At 61.8% G+C, this 15,802-nt stretch overlaps 1 pseudogene; it reads right to left on the bottom strand.

The window, feature by feature from the left end:
• Positions 1 to 10,957: 10,957 nt before the first annotated feature.
• LOC112120989 lies at positions 10,958 to 15,802 on the bottom strand (annotated as a pseudogene).

The raw sequence follows: 15,802 nt of genomic DNA on the forward strand, positions 1-15,802 counted from the left end.
CGCTGCACACAGCTGCAGAGCAGGGCTCCCAACTTCCCCCATGCCGGGGTGGGAAGGGGCGGGTGCTGGCGACCCCCGGTGGAGCATAGGCTGCAGGGGACAATGCTGCCTTGGCCCTGGGGTAGGTCTTGACCTGCTCAGAGACCCGCTCCATCTCCCTGGTCCTCTTCAAACATCTCCCTCCCCGGGCAGGGAGAATAGCAGGGCAGATGCCTGGGGAGGGGGTGCCACTGGCCCACACGGCACCAGTCCCCGTCGGGGAGGGCCGCCAGGGAACCAGCTCCTGTCCCGGGCCCCGGGAGGCTCGGTTAATGGGGCGGGAGATGGAGTCCAGCAAGACCTCGGCCATTGGCAGGGGAAGGTTTGACCAGCCCGCAGCCAGCAGGACTTGCCCGGCTCCCCCCTGGGGGACCTGGCCTCTCCGTAAGGGCTCCCAGGAATGGATGCGGGGAGCTCGGCACATGCTAATGTCCACTGGCTTCCGGCCCGGTCCATTTGCTCATTGTTATGGGTTGGGCGGTGCCGGAGCCAGTGGCTTTATGCCTCTCCCTGCAGGGGGGAACTTTCCTGTGCCAGCGGCGCATTCCCAGACGGCTTGCAGGGTGGGAGCACATGGAGCTGGGGGTGGGCGACGGGAGCTCCGGGAGGGCAGAGACTTGAGCCCAGTGACGGGGTCAGGGCTGGGCTGGCAGCGGTGCCCAGCCATGGGTTCAAGCGTCACATTGGGATGCGGATCCATGGGGGTTGGGGGGGGCAGCTGCATATGTCCACCCTGTACCCCTGCCTGCCCGGACCCCGGGGGCAGGGCACCCGTCACAAGGCCAGAGGGGCCGTGGTTGTGCTGCACGGGCTGCGGGTGGCGCTGGGTCTCTCAGGGCAGCGTGGGCGGGCGACTCCCAGCCGGGCCGGCGAGGGGCTCGCTGCGGGGGGGAAGGAGTTAAGCTCAGGCCACGCTGCGCGTCATGGCCAGGCCAGGGCCTGCAGGCGGCTGAGGGGGTGGATCGGCGTCAGCCACTGACGTCAAGGCCCCAGCTCGGCGCTGCGGTGGGGGAGGCGGAGAGCGCAGCTTGCAGTGGATAAAATCCCCACCCCCGGCAGCAGGGAGGAGGGCCCGGGGGCCCCGGGGGCCAGCGCCGCGCCTGCCCTGCGCACGGGGAGAAGGGAGCGGTCGCTGCACAGCCACAGAGCAGCCGTTCTCCGGAGCGGTGCCAGCGTGGCCACGCGGCTGGGGAGGGACCGGGGCAGCCCCCGGGACCGGGGGTTCTGTGCTGGGGCCCGGCGCGGGGCCTTCATGGCCCTGTTAGCACAAGCGTCTCCCCCGCTCGCTGAGACTGTGCTGGGGGAGGGGAGCCCGTGCGCTCGCCTTGGACAGGGCGATGCAGAAAGTCCTGTGGGCTGAACAGAGAGCCGCAAACGGGAGCTTGTCAGTGACACACACTGCGAGACATGCACACCCCCCCCCCCAAGACATGCACACACACACACCGCGAGACATGCACACACACACACACACACACACACACACACACACCGCGAGACATGCACACACACACCCCCCCAAGACATGCACACACACACACACACACACGAGACATACACACACACACACACACACACACACACGAGACATGCACACACACACACACACACGAGACATGCACACACACACACACACACACACCCTGAGACATGCACACACACACACACACCCTGAGACATGCGTGCACAGACACACACACACCCAAGACATGCACGCGCGCACACACACACACCCTGAGACATACCCACATACACAACCCGAGACATGTGTGCACGCACACACACACACACACGAGACATGCACACACACACACTCTGAGACATGCACACACACACACACGTGCACAGATCTACATCATGCCCCCCTGCTGCATGCGCATGGCTCCCCCCTCCCCCCGCGTCCCACTCAGCTCTCCTGGAAAGGAAGCTGGACGGGGGAAAACGTCCACACCAGGATTTCATGGTTCCACTTTCTGGCTGTGACCCGGTTCCCGTGGGCAGCCCCTCCCCCGCCGAGGGAGGCCGGTCCTAGGGCCCTGGCTCCAGAGATGAGACGATGATCGATTGTCCCCTGGGTGTGGGGGGTAACACAAGCCAGGGCCTGACTGTAATTGGAATCATATGGCCCGGCCACACGCTGGCTGCCCTCAGCCTCCCTCCCGCTGAAGCCGGGGCTGCGGGGGGCAGGCTGGGGCTCTGCCCTCCCCTGGGTCACATGCAAACAAATTGGTGCCTGATCCCGGCGGGCGTGTCGTGGCGGTGCCGGGAGCCAGGGGATCGCGAGCCATCAAGGGGGCCCTTCCCCCACTGACCCCAGGTCCTGCTTCTGTTTTCCCTGCCAGCTCAGGACTCCAGCACCCCGTCTTGCTGAGCGAGACACTCCTGTCTGACTCCAACACAGACCAAGGGTCTGAATCACTTGTCCCAAAACTGCAAGTTTACCCAAAAACAGCTCACAGGAGTGTGCTTGTCATTAGCACTCAGATGCCCAACTCCCAATGGGGTCTAAACCCAGATAACTCCGTTTTACCCTGCATAAAGCTTATGCAGGGCAAACTCATAAATTGTTCGCCCTCTATAACACAGATAGAGAGATATGCACAGCTGTTTGCTCCCCCAGGTATTAATACATACTCTGAGTAAATTACTAAATAAAAAGTGATTTTATTAAATACAGACAGTAGGATTTAAGTGGTTCCAAGTAGTAACAGACAGAACAAAGTAAGTCACAAGCAAAATAAAATAAAATGCGCAAATCTATGCCTAATCAAACTAAATACAGATAATCTCACCCTCAGAGATGCTTCAGTAAGTTTTTCTCAGACTGGACACCTTCCAGGCCTGGGCACGATTCTTTCCCCTGGTACAGCTTTTGTTCCAGCTTAGGTGTTATCTAGGGGCTTCTCCATGATGGCTCCTCTCCCTCTCTGTTCTCTTCCACCCCTTTTTATATCTTTTGCATAAGGCGGGAACTCTTTGTCCCTCTGGATTTCCACCCCCCCTCACTGGAAAAGCACCAGGTTAAAGATGGATTCCAGTTCAGGTGACATGATCACATGTCACTGCAAGACTTCATTACTCACTTGCCAGCACACACATAGACAGGAAGACTTAAAGGTAAATACAGCCATCTGCAGACAATGGGAGTCATCAAGATTCCAAACCATCCTTAATGGCCCACACTCTACATAATTACAATAGGCCCTCAGAGTTATGTTTTATATTTCTAGTTTTAGATACAAGAGTGGTACATTTATACAAATCAGATGATCATACTCAGTAGATTATGCACTTTGTAATGATACCTTACAAGAGACCTTTTGCACGGAGCATATCCCAGTTGCATTATATTCACTTATTGTCAAATTTTTATAAAACTATCCCAGTTACATTATATTCACTTATATTTTTATAAAACCATATAGACTGCACAACGTCACACTCGGCCCTTGCGTTGCCTCCCTGCCTTTGGTGGTGGCGAGGGCCTGCTGCCCTGCGTTCTCTGCTCCTTTGGGTCCCTTTCCGCTGCCCCATCGCCCTCCAGCTGCAGCCATTCAGCACACAGCTTGCAGGAGGCAGCTTACCACGTGGAGGAGCCTCCCTGGGGAGCTGCAGGGGCCCCTCTGTCTGTGGCTCACCCTGCAGCCCGGCAGGGCCTGATTCCTGTGTGCCTCTGCAGGAGATTTGGGGAGTTAACTACGAAAACCTTTGCTTCCAGCATCTTCCCTCCCTTTCTCCAGCCCTCACCCTCCTCCTGAGAGCAAGCCAGGCTTGGGTGCAGCTGTGATAGCCCTGGAGGCCTGGGCTCCAGTCCTGATCAGGTCACATGTGCACTGAGTTGTATGGTCTCAGCTTAATCTCTGCAGGGCATTTATCCACCTCCGCCAGACTTTGCAGTGAGGCTGAACCAAACGCCCCAGTAATCCCCTAGACTGGGTGAATGGGGGGGGCTGACAATGGGGGTGGGGTGCGTCAGCAGCACTACATGGGCCTGCAGACCCCACCACATCGCCCCTCCCCCCCGCGCGTTACAGGCTGCACTGGGTGCAGGGGCTGCAGGACAGCTGAGGGCCCTTCACCTGCTCCTGTTATTCGGCAGAGGCATGGGGTGGGGCTCAGGGGCGCTCTCCCCTATCCTGAGGGGCCCTGTGGAGAACTGACATTGACAACGAAGTGCGGCTCCCCTCCCCTGCAGGAATCCCACTCGCCGGGTCCCCCCGTGGCAGTCTGTCCCCAGCTGGGATAACGGTCTCTGCACAGAGCATGGGTCCCTCAGGCCCCCCCTTGCCCAGGGAGGTCCGTGATGCAGCCCCCCTTACGCTGGCACCTCGGGGCTGAGGAGCGCAGGCATGCTGGGCCCTGTATCTCTGGGACCCGCGGCAGGGCCGAGCTAAGCTGAGGGAGCAGGTCAGGGCTCTGCCTGGGCGGGTTCCCAGCCACACGTGTGTGCGAGCAGCGGCAGTGGGTTTGGTGGTGAGCCCAGACGGGCCCTTTCCCCCTGTAGGAGGCTGCACCATTTACTGTAACCCAGCCTGCCCTGTGAGCTGGGAGCACGGCAGGGCCCGCTCAGCAAATTCACTATGACTCGCATCCTCTGCCCTTTCATCTCATCAATAGTATCTGCAAAAAATCCCTCCCGCTTCTAAAAATAGCGGCCGCATGGGCTGTGAAAGGGGAAGCCGCGGTGCTGGGATGGAGAGTGTGAGCGCCCTGGTGCGCAGGGCTGTACAGAGCGCGGGGTGTGGCAGCGTGGCAAAGGCGACAGCTCGATGGAGAACATGGCACAGAGGGGACACGTCAGGTCTGGTGCACGGCTTGGAAACAAACGTAGCCAGTGATACCAACGCTTGGTGTTAATTATCTGTGACCACCCCCCATGGGCTTCATTATCAACCCTACTTTGCAAATGGGGAAACCGAGGCACACAGCAGTGAGGTGATCTCATTTGCCCAGTGTCCCCCAAGAGGTCAGCGGGAGAACAGAACCCAGGAGTCCTGACTCTCACCATCCTGTGCTAACCTCTGCTCCACATGTGCCCTCTAATCCCCTCCCATCTACCCCCCTCCCCTGCACGGTGTCCACCCCCCTGCCCCCAGCACCAGCTGAAACCACTGGGAGTCGCATGGCCGTGAGCTGGAGCTTGGCCAGGATGGCAGAGCTAGCCCCTTGCCTCTTGGGAACAGCCCCACGGATCCTGAAGGACTCCCCCTGCTCAGACCACGTGGCTTCCAGAACAGGCCCTAGCAGCTGGGGTCTGCACTGAGTGTGTGGGGAGAGCGCCCCCATCCCGCTCCCTGCAGCACAGGCCCCCTAGCCCTATCCGGAGCTAGGGGTCCCAGTGCCATTTCCAGTGACTGTCTTTCTACTGCAGGGTTTTCTATAGGGCACATTCTAGGGCTGCCCAGCTGAGTCCCCAGCCTAGGCAGGCCATTGCCCGGGGGGAACCCGGCCAGTGCTGCCGTTCTAATGTGTGGCCCCCTCCGGGACTGAGCCAGAACCAGGGGTTTTGTCTGGTATCAGATGGGGGGTGCCATTTCGAAGAGCGCACCACTCCGCCCTGCCAGCACTGTGTGGGCCTGGTCCCGCTGGCAAGGGGGGGGGGGCATGCCATTCCCGGCAGTACCGGAACATCCGGTGGGCTGGGACGCACAGTGGCCCCAACGCTGCCTAGCTGACGGGATTTGCCGGCACAAGGGCTGGAAACGTGGCCGTTGCAGACGCAGGTGGGAGCAGCGGAGCGCTTGGGCACAGGGTACCGGCCTAGTGCAGGAGACCAACCCTGCCTGAGATTCACTATTGTGACGCCAACTCACTGCCACCTTCCCCAGAGAGCCTGCGGGAGAGGGCGGGGCTGGCCCCATGGGGGCCCCTGGCACCGCTGCGCCCCTCCATCTGCACTGCAACGACACGCACAGCTTCCTAGCTTGTGCGGCGACCTCCCGGCCCAGTCTTGGCCCAGGCCATGCCCGACTCGGGGGAGCCTGGGAGCAGAAATACATCGGGGCCTAGGCACGACGGGACGGGGGCAGGGAGCACTGGGGAAGAGGAATCTAATCTCGCTCGCTCCCTCCCTCCAGGGGCACCTATCCAGGCTGGGGGTTACTCGGTCGGGCACCAGCCACCCTCCTACGGGAGCCTGGCAACCCCACGACAGCAGCTCAGGCTCTTTCTCAATGAGCTGCCGTCCTTGTGCAACCGCAGGGCGTGTGGAAAGCGCCGCTGGGCTGTTTCCACGCCTGGTTTGGAACAGGCAGCGCACCGGAGTGGGGGATGGGGCTCAGGATCGGGCTGCGGGTCTGTTCGCGGAGCAGTGTGCGATGCGTGGGTCGGAGGCATTATTTCCTATAGCCTGGTAGTGCCCACTCTGCGTTGGGGGGCGCTGCCCATGCACACCGTCCTGCCCCGGCGCTCGCAGTCTAAGGGCGGGGTGGGGGTGATACGACACGCTGTATGTCTCAGCGCTCCTGCCTGCCCCTGTGCCCAGCTGCTCCCCGCTGGCTGAGTCGTGCGCGACGCGGAGGGCGGCTCGGGGGGGCTGTGGCCCTCCGGATCAGTGCGGGGAGGGCACTGCGGCAGAAGGTACCAAGATGCCTGTGGGAGAAACAGCGGCCCAGTGGGTTGAGGGCCAAGAGCAGATGAGCCGGGGGTGGGGAGGCTGCATGAGCCAGGTGCTGGGGGACGGTCGGGCTGCAGAGACGACAGGGCAGGAGCCGGGGGGGGGGGCAAGGGAAAAGCAAGCAGCAAAACCAGAGAGAAGAGGGGGGATGTGCAGAACAAGGGCCTGGGGAGCAGGCGATGCCCGGGCGAGACTGGGAACAGCCCGTCCCAGTAAAGCGATTGGGCGGCAGCCACGGCGCATCATGACTCGGCCCCTGGTGACTGGCGCGGGAGGCACCTTGCAGCGCTGCTGGCAGTTCTGCCGGGACGCTCCATTGACCTGCTCTGGGCTGAGAGCAAAGGTGCCTCCCCCCCAGTCCTCCTAGTCCGGCCTGGATCTGTTGGTGATGCCAATGGCCTCCTGTGGATGAGCTCTGTGGGCTGTGACTCAGTTTCCCTCATGTCCCAGGTGCCTTTCATCGCGTTCCACCCCAAGTGACTGCAAAATCCCTCCTGGAATACAGAGGATGCCCCTCCCTTGGAAGCGACCGGCCCGTGTCCTGCACTCAGCTGCCCAGCATGAGATGCCTGCCTGGGCAGACCAGGACAGCCGCAGTCCACCTCATGCTATGCCAACCAGCCCCGGCCCTTGGACGGCCTTGGCGAGGCGGGGTTTGGGTGCCCAGCTCAGTTCCAGAAGGCAGGTGGGGAGCCTGGCAGAGGCCTGTTCCCAGCAGGGCGAACCACGTGGCCACCGTAGCGCAGGATGTGGTGCAGGGAGATTGTGAAACCGCGTTGGGTTTCCTCCTTCCCCTGAGTGAGCGTGTTTCTGCCCCGGCAGCTTGGCAGGAGCGAGGCTGAGCCGGGGCACAAACATCCTGGCCCGGGGAGCCTCACCAGGTGCAGATGGGGGCTGGGGTCAGTCGGTCAGGCAACACCATGGCCTAGTGACATGAGCACTGACAGAGGGACCAGGACTCCTGAGTTCTATTCCTGACTCAGGCATAAACTCCCTGCGTGACTGGGGCTCGGGGTCCCCCCTCGACAACAGGGGCACAGCTGGGGTGGCCAGTAAGGCTAATAACTGCCCTTTACTGATTTGTCTCCCCACACGCTCCCACGGACACCCAGCAGCAGCCACCCATGGGGCTTGGGCGCCCTGAGTCATCCTGTCCTTGGTGGGCGGGAACAGCAGGGCTGGCCCAGCCTCCAGCAGCCTCTCGTGGGTGTTAATAACAACCCGCTGCGCTGACCGAGCAAACGCCTCTCCCATGGGGAGCAGGGCAAAGCAGCTTCTCCTCCAGCCCAGTGCGGCAACAAACCGCCGGGGAAACGCCACTCCCCATGCAGGCACCAGAGTCCCTCCGGCCCAGGCCAGGTTCTCTGCTGTCCTGCATGCCCCGGGACGTGCTCTCTCCTCGGGCTCAGGAGCTGCTGAATGGTCCCAGAGGTTCTGGTGGCGGCAGATAGGCCTGGGCTGCTGGGGTGACCCATCTCCCAGGGTCCAGTAAAAGGGGGGCTGAGAGCACAAACAGATGCAGTTCCACCCCAGTCTGCCATGTTCCCGGCCCCTCCCCGTCTCTAGGGACAGTTCCCTGATTGGAAATACAGCAAAGCTGCCTGTCTTGCCTGGGGGGGCCCTGCACGGCAGGACCTGGGGTGGGCAGGAGCATGGCCAGCAGCACTGGATGGGCCTGCTCCGCATGGGACAGCAGGTTCAAGTGACCCTGGGTCGTTAATAGGAAGCCCTCTGGTATTTCTGTCTTCAGACTCCGCTCCTGCTGCGGGAGGCACCCCTGGAAGGGACCGCCCTCCAGAAGCAGTCCCCACTGGGCCCAGCCGTTCAGCCAGACCGCCCGGGCCATATGAGAGCTGCTGCTGTGCTGGCCCTGGGAAGCGTAGTAGGAGTTACTGCAGCCCTGAGGCTGCTCTACCTTACGCAGCCCAAGCAGGCCCCTAGCGAGCCCTAGAATGTGGGGAGCCTAAAGGCGGAGAGCCCCGCCTTTCTCCTGGGGGAGGAGAGGAGGGAATAGAGCCTGGCCCAGCAGTTGCAGGGCTGGGGAGAGAATAAGAAAGTGGGGCAGGGGGTTGCTCTGTGCTGCAGCCACGGCTGCACGTTTCCCAGCAGCTGCGGATGGCTCAGCCCATGCACACCCCGCTCAGGGCACCACGGGCGCTCCACGCTGCCAGCCAATCCCCCAGCAGTAGCGTGACCGTACTTCCCATTTTGGCCAGGACAGTCCCTTTTTTAAGCCCTGTCCCGGCCGTCCCAACGTTTTGGGCATTTGTCCCGGTTGCTTGTCGACTTGATCAGCTGGCAAGAGCAAACAGGACAAATGCCCGGTTTTGTCAAACCAGTGGGTTGCAGAAGAACATGCAGGGGGGCGAGTGGCAATGCCAGCCCCGGGCAGGGGGACAGGCAGGGCTAGGACAAGCAGTGACCCCAGCAGGGAGGGGGGCTTGGGCGAGCGGCTTGGGGGCAGGGAAGCGGGGGGGACTCAGGCTGCCCCGTGCAGTGTCCCGTTTTCCCTTTGGGAAATATGGTCACCAGCAGGGGCAAGTCAAGGGCGCTCCACACCCATGGCGGAGCAGGCAGCTCTGGGGGAATTGCCGTAAGCCAGGTGCGGATGAGCCGTTCCACACACCCTGGGACAGGACGGCTGGGCAGAGCCACGTGGTTAACTGTGCCCTGAGCCGCCCTCCTGCCCGCCCTGGTCTGTGTTAGGCCCCAGGGGAGCAGCCAGCCCTGCTCCCAGTGCAGCGCCCGTGTTCCCATTGTCTGGACTATGACGCAGCAGCTGTGGCTGCAGGATGGAGCTCACAGGCGTCTGGGGCCAGGAAGCCAGCGCGGGGGTGGAAGGACGCCTCCTCAGTTCCACGCCGTGGGGGCTACAGGCAGGTTGCTGGGTCCCTTGTCACACAGCCCCGTCCCCCAGCACCAGGCCTGCGTCTGCAGCTCCCTCGATGTCAGCGCTTCAGCCCCACGCAATCAGCACAGGCTGCGTTGCCATGGCGATTAGTCATTTCCAATTAGTTTTTGCAGCAATTAGAGCACAGCCATGCCTGTGGTTTCCCCCTCACTTAGCAGCCCCAGTGGGTCAGAGAACCCCGCCCCACCAGCCCTAGCCAGCTTTAGAACCAAGCCCAGTGTCCCCCCACACCCATGCACCCCACCGGAAGGGCCCTTGTCCCAGCCCAGAGCCCGGCTGGGACCGGAAGTGCCAGCCTGTGCAGGGAGCTTCTCCATACTGCCACAGCCCCATCCCACCCGAGCACCCCAGCAGGGACGCATTCATCCCCCCGCCCTGTGAGGCAGGGCCGGGCTAGGGTGGGAGCAGAGCAGGAACCTGCATCCAAGCTTCCCACACCCTAGGCTTGCGCCCTAAGCACTGTGGCAAGGCTGGGCCCAGGCGTTCGGGGGAGGCGCAGAGCGGCAGAGAAGCCTAGAACTCCCCAAGGGACCCAGTGGGTTGTGCCCAGAGCGTGGAGCTGGGAACCAGAACCCAGGAGTCCAGTCCTGGCTCCGGCTGGGAGCGACGTCTAGCCGTTGGAGCCGACGGCCGGGCCTCCTGGTTCTGCCGCTGGGAAAGCCGCTCTTCCCCGTGCCTCCCTGCCATACAGCAGGGATGGCACCAGCTGGCTGGGGGGCAGGGGGCTCAAAGCACTGTCTGGCTCTCAGCAGCAAGCAAGTCTGTACAGCACCTAGCGTAGCGCACTCCGGACCCGGGCCTGGTGCTCCTGCAGCGGCTGCATTATCCCAGAGCAGCCAGCCCCACAACCCAGCAGACCAGCTCCAGCCCAGGTGTTTACGACCCCCTCTGGCACCACAAAGCCCAGCTCCGGGAGCAGCCCACCGAGGGCAGGACCCACCGTCCACAGGCTGGATGTGAAGCACCATTAATACCCGGCAAAGCACGGCAGGACGGAAAATATGCAAATGGCCTGAAGGCGAGGGGAGGCCATTTCTGAGAAGGTTTGACTGAGCGAGTGGAAACAGAGCCGGGGCTAGGGCAGCCGAAACCAAGTGCCTCCCTCGCTCCCTGGGTGGTTCACGCCCGTCTCTCCTGACCAGACGGCACCGCACGATTCAAGCGTTAATGCTGGAGTCACAGGGAGCCTCTGTCAGCAGCCCTGATGCAGCACTGGCAGAGCGACCCCCGCACCAGGCCCAGGGGAGCCTCTCCAGGGCGGAGCCCCACAGCACCCACCTGGCTCCCCGACTCGTTACAAGCTCAAACTCTGACGGAGCAGGGAGCAGAGCGGATTTGACACCTGGGAATGGTTTATTTTTTTTTTAATTCAACAGTTTTATTGTATACGTTTACATAAGAAATATTGCAGAGGCGACTGGAAAACTTTTTAAAGCATCCTCCCCACCAGCAGGTGCATCTCCACCCTTTGTATTTCTGGTGTAAATCACTTGGGCTCGGGGCTTGGACACAAGTTTGATCAAACTTTTGCTGAGCAGTTCTTGGAGGGCAGCCCTTGCTAAAGATCCTCGAATCGTCAACCTTTCAGAGACTACAGCTGGCGTGATGAGCTTGTCGTTGGGCCCTTCTTTGCCCAGTTGATCATAAGTCGCCGTATCAAACAAAACAAGGTTCTTCAGCTTGTCTCTTACTTTCCCCTGGGACCACTTCTTTTTTTGGCTTTACCCCCCGATTTGTTCACTGGGTCCTTGTCTTTCTTCTCGGACTTCCCCGCATCCTTCTTCTTCTTATCGTCCTTGGGGGGCCTGGTGGTTGCAGGGGGGTTACACTGGGGATGGGGGACTTCCCTTGAAGGAAGATCCCTGAGCTGTAACCTGAGCCAGGAGGGGGGTTGTGAGACTGAACAAAGGAGAGGAGGAGCTGGGGGGAGGTGGGAGAGAGCTGCTGGAGGAGTTTTTAGTTTCAGTCTTGGGCTGGGTGGTGCAACGCAGGGAACCCCAAGCTGGGGTCTAAGCTCCCTAAACCCCCCAGAAGGACTTGATTGAGGGGTTCTGGCTGTACCTACACGCTCTGCTTGGGACTGTGTTCCTGTCATCTAATAAACCTTCTGTGTTACTGGCTGGCTGAGAGTCCCGGTGAATCTCAGGAAGAGGGGTGCAGGGCCCTGATTCCCCCACACTCCGTGACACAAACCCCGCCCAGGTTTGGGGATCCCTGGCTCTCCCCATTGTCCCACCTGCCTGGCAGGGGCACCAGGAGGGCACGGACAGAGGGGGCACCTCACAGCTGCCTTTAAAATGAATACAAGGCCCTGTCGGCCAGTGGGAGACCTGGGCCAAGACAGGCCCCAGGCCCAGCCCTGAGTGGCGGTGCCAGGACTCAGCGGGTGCCCAGCTGCCTGGCACCGAGGGTGGGGAGGGAAAGCCAGCTGGCTTTCACCCAGAACCCTCTCCTCACGTCCCAGCGACCCTCCCTCTGGCTGAGGACACGAGGGTCCTTCTGCCCCAGCCCATGTCTCCCAGTCCCCCCTGGTACCCCAGGCCGCATTACACCAGGGCCCCCCGCCAGCGAGACACGCAGCCCACCCAGCTGCTGTCCCTGAGGTCAGTGAGTGCGGTGAGGTCACACCCCTGCGGGAGCCCCAGCTGGCCCCGGGCCCAACCCCTCGACGCTGCGTCACTCGCTGCTTTTTAGCAGCCAAACATGCAGTTCAGGGGCCAGACTGGTGTTTGCCACCGCCCCAGGTTGCCAGCCCCATTCTCCCCCAGCTCCCCAGCTGCTGCGCAGGCCTTGGGCCGGTGAGCTCATGTCCTCTGCTGGCCTCTCCATCCAGCCCTTTAGCTCTGGGGGGCTTGGTGAGGGCATGGAGACCACGCACTTAAGGGGGCTGTTTACTGGGGGGGGGGCAATCAGAGGCAGCGGATCCTGTCCACGGCTGTGTCCCGCCCGGGGCGCTTGAGAGCTCTTCTCCAGAGGGGTTGCCAGGCACCAGAGAGGGGGACAGTCAACACAGGCCTTCTCAGCGGGGAGGGAGGGTAGAGAACTGCAGAGGACAGCACTTCCCCCAACCACCCAGCGCCATCCGCTGTCCCACACGTGCATCGGTGACAGGCCTAGAGCCCCGAGGCAGGGCCTGTGGCACCAACCCTCCCTCACCAGCTCAGGGGGCTGGGGGTGGCAGTGAGAGCGTCCTGGGGGAGCAGGGGCCAGGCTGGTGCGCAGCCGCTGCAGGGAGAATCGGGGAGAGTGGAGGGGGCTGCAGATGAAATTGGGTGTCGAGAGGAGGGGGTGCCACACAGCCAAGAACCCCCAGTACCTCAGTGTGGCCTCCTCAGGACTGCGGCGTCCCCGCTGCTGGCAGAGCCGTGACCCACTTCTCTGGTTCCCTGAGTCCGAGCTTCCAGCCGGGCAGCCCTGGCACGGCTGCTGTAGCAGAGCTCGGCGCCTGGTTCGGCGACAGGACGCAGCTGGGAGAAGGGAATGGTTCCCCGCGGAGGCCATCAGTCATTCAGGGCTTGGGGCAGCGTGGGAGAATAAGGCACACTTGAGCCTAGCACAGGGGTAGGCAACTGGCGGCACACAAGCTGATTTTCAGTGGCACTCACACTGCCCGGGTCCTGCCCACCGGTCCGGGGGGCTCTGCATTTTAATTTAATTTTAAATGAAGCTTCTTAAACAGTTTAAAAACCTTGTTTACTTTACATACAACACTAGTTTAGTTCTATATTATAGACTTATAGAAAGAGACCGTCTAAAAAAGTTAAAATGTATGACTGGCACACGAAACCTTAAATTAGAGTGAATAAATGAAGACTCGGCACACCACTTCTGAAAGGTTACCAACCCCTGGCCTAGCACATTCCACTGCTCAAGGAGAGGGAGCCACAGCTGGGGAAACTGAGGCACAGCTAATCAGCAGCAGTCGGCAGAGCTGGGAATAGAACCCAGGAGCCCTCACTCCCAGCCCCATGCCCCCCCACGGTGACTGCAGGGTCCCACCTGGGGAGTTGCTGGCAGGCAGAGAGGGCCAAGCAGGGGCTTCTGGCTGCACCTGGTGCTTTTGTCAGTCTCCACCCAGGCAATAGGCGGGTTAGGCTGTGGTAAATCAGGTGACAGGACAAATACCCTCCCGGCCCCATGCTGACAGCGCTCCCCGGCACCCTCTGAGACTGCAGCCCTTCAAACTGCCCTGCTCTCCGGCCACGTCTGCCTACTCCCCATGCTATCTGCCTACAACCTCTGCCCGCACCGCCTCCTCCCCGCTCACCCCACTGCGCCTGCTCTCAGCACATCGCCATGTGGCCAGGGCTGGGGAACGGTGCTGGAGCAGCAGCCCTGGAGGGCACAGGCCTCTGCTTGTCCAAGCCCACTCCCAGCAGAGCACGGCACAGCAGCAGGGCACGTGCCATGCATACAGCCCCTGCCCCCGGGGAGCTGGAAGTCGGCCTTGCCTCGGGCGTACACCTCACGTGAAATAGTCACGTCGAACCGTATTCCGAGTGCTTGTGCTCAAGCTCCGTTCTGTGCCAGCTGCCGAATGGACCTGCAGGCAGGCTCCGGGGTCCGCCTAGACTCCTGCGATCCACGCCCAGCCGACCCCCAAGCCAACAGCCACCTGGGCCCTTTGAAACACGGCTTATGGGCAAACTAACAGTCTGCCAGCGTAGGAAGGGCAGGAGAGTGGCAGGGCGCCCCGCGCTGCAGCGGGTCTGTCTGCTGCAGGGCTGTCAGGGTTAACGGCGGGGCCACGTAGGGGAGCGAGGGACAAATTTACCTCCTGTCTGTCGTAGGACGTGGTAAAAATAGGTGTCTCCCGCGAGCTGATTTGCGTGTGGGGAGAGTCTGTCAGCGCAGAATAGAAAGGACTTCACCGGGTGCCATGGCAACGCTGACATCACCCAGCGCACACATAGGTAAATGATTGATGGGGCAGCGTCAGAGGCTGCTCTGGGCTCAGAGCTCTGCTGGGCGCTCTGTGCTGGGAGCCCTGCGCTGGGAACTCGGACCCAAGCTGGGAGCTCTGCTGGGAGCCCTGCGCTGGGAGCTTTGGCTGGAGCTGGGAGCCCTGTGCTGGGAACTCGGACCCAAGCTGGGAGCTCTGCTGGGAGCCCTGCGCTGGGAGCTGTGGCTGGAGCTGGGAGCCCTGCACTGGGAACTCAGACCCAAGCTGGGAGTGCTGAGCTCTGACACTCCTAGGAACTTGACCAAGATTTTCCTACTTGGGCACCTCCCCCTCTGCCCTGAGGCCGTTCAGGCCCCTAACCAAAAGCACCTGATTCTCAGAGGCTCTGCACCTGCTGCTCCCACTGAGGCCCAGGGAAGCTGCTGGCGAGCAGCCCCTTTGGAAGCCAGGCCAGTTCCATTTCAGTGCCTAGCTGTGGCTGCCCAGGCGTGGGCCTGGTGCTGGGAGCTCCATGTGCTGGGCTGGGCGGTGCCCCTCGAGGCCCCTCTCACCGCGTTTTCTGTCCTGTAACACGCCGGCGAGTCGCCGTTTTCCATCTGGAAGCTGAGCTGCAGCTGTGCTCGCCTCCTCCCTGTGCACAGCCGGCCTGGCAGCCGATCCTGGCGAGAGCACTGTCAAGGGGCTGGGTGGATGCGATTGTATTGCTGCACCCACGTCGAGTGCCGAGGCAGCTGCTCCCCCCCCCCCCGAGTTAAAGCATGGAAAATTCTTTGCCTCCCCAACACTGGCCCAGCCTGGGCCCTCGCAGTGGCCCTGGGAAACAGGATTTACGTTTCGGACTGCACTGCCGTGAATGACATACACGATCAGCCGAGCAGGACAGAGCTCGGGGGCTGGCACGAGCCCTCTCCCAGAGCCCACAGCGCCAGCAGCAGCCCCGAGCGCCCCTGCCCAGCCAGTCGCTCAGCAGCTCAGCACTGCGGAGACGCTCCCAAGGGATGATTCTGGCCCGTTGTGTGTGAGGGTTAAGCGGGCAGTGAGCTGAGAGCCAGGGAGGGAGGGAAAAGATCCCTGTGCACTCCAGCCCCAGGGTCCGGGGTCCCGTCTCAGCTACTCGGCTGTGAATCTGCCCTGACCCGTGCTCAGGATCTGGCCTGTTTGCTCAGGGCTGGGGGGTGGGCAGCAACCCTTGCCAGCTGGGTGCGTTAGGGAGCAAGGCAGCCGGGGTCCGCGGGGACTGGGGGGGAGCAGCTTGTGCTCTGCCCCAGCAGGTACTCGGGATGCTCACAGCTGACCCCTCCTGGCCCAAGGCGGCATTGATGGGCTCCTCCAT

Source organism: Terrapene carolina, unplaced genomic scaffold, assembly GCF_002925995.2.
Source record: "Terrapene carolina triunguis isolate 2854851 unplaced genomic scaffold, T_m_triunguis-2.0 Scaffold194, whole genome shotgun sequence".
Taxonomy (NCBI): Eukaryota; Metazoa; Chordata; order Testudines; family Emydidae; genus Terrapene; species Terrapene triunguis.